Source organism: Amphiura filiformis, chromosome 8, assembly GCF_039555335.1.
Source record: "Amphiura filiformis chromosome 8, Afil_fr2py, whole genome shotgun sequence".
In the NCBI taxonomy this organism is placed as follows: Eukaryota; Metazoa; Echinodermata; class Ophiuroidea; order Amphilepidida; family Amphiuridae; genus Amphiura; species Amphiura filiformis.
Genome location: NC_092635.1, coordinates 54,177,817 through 54,183,768, shown reverse-complemented (window position 1 = coordinate 54,183,768; position 5,952 = coordinate 54,177,817).

Below are 5,952 nucleotides of genomic sequence, written 5' to 3'. Positions count from 1 at the left end.
CCCCACCAAGTTTTGTGCCCATACGGCAGCTTTTAGTAATTTCATCTCAGATGACCCCTGGGTGACCCCGCATAACCCCAAATTGACATTCCAATAATTTGGCTCTAAATGTGACTGTGCCCACCAAGTTTCATGCCCATATAGTAGTTTTTACTAATTTGACCTCAGATGACCCCTGGTTACCCCAAAATGACCTTCCAAAAATTTGACTCTAAATGTTGACTGTACCAAGTTTCATGTCCATACGATATATGACCCCTATACCCCGGATGACCCAAAATGACTTTCTAAAAATTTGACTCAAAATGTTGACTGTAGGCCTACCAAATTTCATGTCCATATAGCAGTTTTTGGTTTTTTTTAGTAATTTGACCTCAGATGACCCCTGGGTGACCTCAGATGACCCGAAAAAGGTGACTTTCGGGTTATATAAAGGATATAAAACGTTTTCATAACAATAAAAAATATTTCTAACATAATTTTATTCAAGTGTTAAAAAAATATTTTGCAAAACAAATTTTTGAGGTAGAAAGGATAGAGTGCCCTGCTCACCGAATCTGTGAAGCAGGTTTGGGTCCCGGTTTGGGTGCTGTATAGATCACAAAGTTGAACAAATCATGTATTAAAACGCATTAAATTTCCCAATATACCATTGTCTTGATCAAAAAATTGCTGAATTATAAAGGCAAACACGCCTGAATCTGGTATTTCATCAGTGTTGCCACGCTAAACAACTCTACCACTTTTTACGAATTTCGCTTTCAGTCGCCGTTCCTGTAGCGCTGCATGGCAACGGGCTAATGAACTAGATTTAGGAGCGTGCTTGCCTTTATTATTCAGCAATTTTTTGATAAAAAATGGTACACAGTAAAGTTGAATATGCTAAAACAAGTAATTTATTTAATTTTATTAATCCATACATGCTAGAGTAAATTCAGTTTCCATTTTAGTTGTATTTGATGCTGATTTTGTTAGGTCCCTTCATTTCATAATGGCTTATTTAGTGTGTGATTGTCAATGAAACGGCAACGTACCAGCTCGAGCTCAGCGATCTATGTTTTTCTCGTCATTGGTTTTATACAAATATTTAAAAAAATCATGACCTTTGTATAACCCGACATTTTAATGTTATGAAATTGTTTTACTAAATAAAAAAGCCACCTAATTGAGAATAATAATATTTGTATAATACGTCGTAGTTGAGGTCAAAGAGCAATTAGAGCATGCATAGATCAAATTCTAATTAGATCTAGTTCTAATTCTCTGGTTTAGCAGACCCATTCTCTTTCATGACAAGCAATAATTTTTTTATTATGACTAACGAACCTTTTATTCCATTATGGTTAGCGATTCTTTTTTTTTTTTTTATGACAAGCGGGCCTTTTTGTAAATTATGACTAGCGATCCTTTTTTTTATTATGACTAGCGGTCCTAAATTTATATTATGACTAGCGAACGTGTTTCTCTATTATGACTGGCGGTCCTTTTGTTATATTATGACTAGCGGCCGTGAATTTTTTCATTATGACTAGTGGTCCTTTTTTTAATTATGACTAGCGATCCTCTTTTTGTATTATGACTAGCGGTCCTCTTTTTTTATTGTGACTAGCGAGCCTTTTTTTCTATTATGACTAGCGATCCTTTTTTTCTATTATGACTAGCGAGCCTTTTTTTTATTATGACTAGCGGTCCTTTTTTTTCTATTATGACTAGCGAGCCTTTTTTTCTATTATGACTAGCGGTCCTCTTTTTCTATTATGACTAGCGAACCTTTTTTTCTATTATGACTAGCGGGCCTTATGACTAATGAACCCTTTTTCTTATGACTAGCGAACCCTTTGTTTTATTTATGACTAGCGAACGCATGGTATAGGAAACTACACGTTATGACTAGCGACCCTTATGACTTATGAACCTTATGACTAGCGACCCTTATGACTAGCGACGTGTAACCATCTGCTCATGCATGTTAGAGCGTAGACCTTGTGTGTACCAACTGGGCACTTGCATTTGCTGGGCACTTGGCAAAAAAATATGGTATCCACAGCAAAAGAGAACTCAGCAAAAGAAAACAGCATGAAGAAACATTATGAGGAGGTCAAAGTTTATAACTTTGTTTCAATTAATTAGTCAAAAGTTAATTTGAGGTCATTTTCTAAAATTGTTCAAAATAAACAGAATCTCAGAAATTGACTGCAGTGGAGTGATCTTAGGGTGAGGATTCCTCAGAGCAGAGGTGCTTAGAAATATGTGATTAAAAGTCATGATAGGTATCATTTGGGGAAGAATAGTTTCTAGAAGGTTTCTGGAATAGTTCATGTTTCCAAAGTTTTTACCACCATGAATGAAAGAGCATCATTTGAACTATTTACACAAGTGTCTTTAAGTAGAGATGTATTTATAGGTAAGCTATGTTTTTGGTCAAAGCTCAAACCGTCAAAGGTAATTTGAGGTCATTTTGATAATTAAAGGCAGAAAAAACCCACCCCAGTTCGTGTCTGATGTGCCTGTCAACCAAACTGTGCCACCCATGATTGGTTTACCATAGGGTAACAAAGGAGGTGCCAACCTGGCAGTATGGTAGGGTAACCAATCACAGGCCATGCGAAGGTATTTACAATCGCAAATTTCCAATTTGCGAGTGTTCTGTTTTTGGTCAGTTCTTCTTTCTTTCTTCTGTCAAACTTTTAATGAGCCATCGTAGCCATATGCTTTAGGCCAATGTGACCATATTTGGTCACAAGGACCATTGGGTGGGGGCACAAATGTTACATGACCAACTTGGGGTCAAAGGTCATCCAAAGGTCATTATGGCCAAAATGATATTTTCACTAAAAATGCTTCTTCTTCCACAAATTACATAACACAATCTTGTCACTTGCATACCTGTATCGCCTTTAGCCAGTGTCTAAAAGTTGTACAAAGAATTGGGGTCAAAGGTCATTAAGGGGGTAAAATCTTACAATTGCATTATCTCAACATCCGTAAGGGGTATGGGGCTCAAACTCGGTGACAACAAATCTCATGACCAGGGGAACATTTTACAGGGGTCAGGTCAAAGGTCATTCAGATGTCAAATTTTAGAAATGCATTTTCTGTACATCTGTAAGGGATACGGGACTCAAACTCTGTGACAACAAACTTAATGACCAGGGGAATATTTTGGAACACTTTGCAGGGGTCAGGTCAAAGGTTATCTGGGGTCAAATCTTATAATGTCTTTTTCTGGACATCTGTAAGGGGTGTGGGGCTCAAACTCAGTGATAACAAATCTCATGACCAGGAGAACATTTTGCAGGGGTCAGGTCAAAGGTCATGCAGAGGTCAAATTTTAGAAATGCATTTTTTGGATATCTGTAAGGGGTACAAGGCTCAAACTCGGTGACAACAAACTTAATGACCAGGAGGAATATGTTGGAACACTTTGCAGGGGTCAGGTCAAAGGTTATCTGGGGTCAAATCTTATACCGTAATTTCATTTTCTGTAAGAGGTATGGGGCTCAATTTCGGTGACCCAGGAAACATTAAGGTCAAAGGTCAGGTCAAAAGGTCATTAAAGGGTTACATGCCTTGCGATTGTCTGCGCTCTGTGAGCGCAAATTATCTCTAGTTTATTATTATATCAATGGTGACTTAGAGGTATTAAGTAATTTGGGATCTTAAGTCATCTGGGGGTCATTTGGGGTCAACAGTTTTACATTACATTACATTACCATGTCTATGTATCCATCCATCCAACCTAATTCACTGTCTTTGTAATCTAAACATTATTCAATTGTTTCTTTCCTCATTTCAGTTTTACCAAAATTCCGGATAGAGATTACTGCACCATCATTTATCTTTGTTAATGAAACGGACATTGAAGTCAAAGTATGCGCAAGGTATGTATACAAGCCAAATATAGTTCAATAATCTCAATTAAACAAGCAGAGTGCAAAATTTGACCTCAAGTTGCAGAGTATGAGTTTCTGTACCCAAATTTTTGAAAGTTCATTCAATGAATGTACACATTTATTGGGGTTAAAGAACTGTGCCCTGATAGATGAGCATGTTATAGATCTTCTAAGTGATTATGCCTCTAAACAAGTTTTTTTGACAGAAAGAGACAAAAAAGGGCAACACCCTCGATAAAACATTCAATAGATCTTATATTCTATTACCTCCATGACCGATTATTCAAAATCGCCCACTGTGATTTGTTGAAACGCGTCACGTGAAAGACCATTAATTAGCAATAAAGTGGCCAGGGCAACAAACTTTATGTTCTTCTCGCATCACAGCGCACAGCAAAGCGCGATGCAGCATGTTAGCGTCGTTACGCATTCTACGCAAAGCATTACGCTTGGTTACGCATTCTGCAATACTCGCTATCACTTACGCTTTGGCTATGCGCAGGCGCTCCACCTTGAGGTAGACAACTTGAAATATTTGGGCAAAAAATGTGACATTTTCACTCTAAATCGCACTATTTTGTGGTAATAGAATAGAAATAAAGGGTGCAGCATTATCCTTTACGCATAAATAATGTGTCCTCGGCAGTAAAATCATTTAAATAATGGGTTCGGCTGCGCCTCACCCATTATTTACGTTTTTACTGCCTCGGACACATTATTTGCGTGTAAAGGATAATGCATTACCCTTTATTTCTTAAATGAAATGGTTGTGCAGGTGCCTGTATCAGTATAAAATATAGTTGCGCAAACTCCAAATAATGCTGTTGTGGATTGAGAGTGTATGCTGCATTTCGTCTCTTTCATCAAAAAAACCTTTTAGTCATCAACTGCTGACTGTATTTTTTACACATATGGTTGGCGGTTTTGATTCATTTAGCATGCATTGGTCTATTGCAGCAGTTTTAGACCAAGGATTGTCCTCGGTTGCAGGTAAGTCTGCAGTTTAGAGTGAAAAATCTTGTGAGTGTCCTCGTTTGCAGGCAAACACTAATGCCTACACACCCCACTGTCCACACATGAATCGGGACACAAATACCACACCTCAACAAGCATTCAGTCTCAAATAGCACCTATTTCCACATGCAAAATGCTCATAGCATTTGACTCCAATCAATTTACCTATGAACTCATCTGTTGCTGGAGCTGTCATTAATGTAATATAGTCTCCTAATAAACAAAATGTGTTTATCAAAATGTTGAATAACTGACATCAATTTGTTTGGATTTTGAACTAGATCTGTCACTTCACCCAAATCTTGTCATATACAGTCAAATTCTTGTTTAGAATGTCACCAGTAGATGATGCTAATGACCCGTCTTCATTCAACAGCCTTAATGTCAGGCTTTTTGCTGATAAAATAAGCAATCCATGCACTGCCGGGGCTTTTGCTTTCATCAGGATTAAGTTTGAAACTGTTATAACAATATACCAAAGAATTCAAATGAGACTTAGGCACCATGTAGTCCTATCTGATGTTAGAGGTCATCTGAGGTCAAAGGGCATTGTAGTTTCTTGTAAAATGATATTTTACAAATGTCTGTTTTTTGCTGTAAAAATGGTGCACCAGATGGCTTCAGTTAGGCGGGTTTCATTTTGGACATTTTACAAACACATCCCTCTTCAGACCCCCTGGTCCACTTTAAAAAAAATCCACTGCATTATGCTCGTAACTACAAACCTGTTCTAGCGTTTATTGTTTGAAATTATCTTCTCACAGTACTCTCTAAAAGTACACCAAGCAGAAAGAGTGGAAACAAGAGTGAGAGAGTGAAATGGAGGACAACCCCTTTTTGAGTGGAAAAATTTCACTCTAAAAGGATTGAAAAAAGTAGTCTGTATTGTCTCAAAAGAGTGAATATCGCCTAAAGAAAACTTTTTTTCATTTTAGAGTATTTTCCTCTCAAAAATGGGTTGTCCTTTTTTCAACTCCTTGAAAGAGTGGACAATGTCCACTGGACATACACTCTTTTACATTTTAGAGAGTACAAGACTCCGATA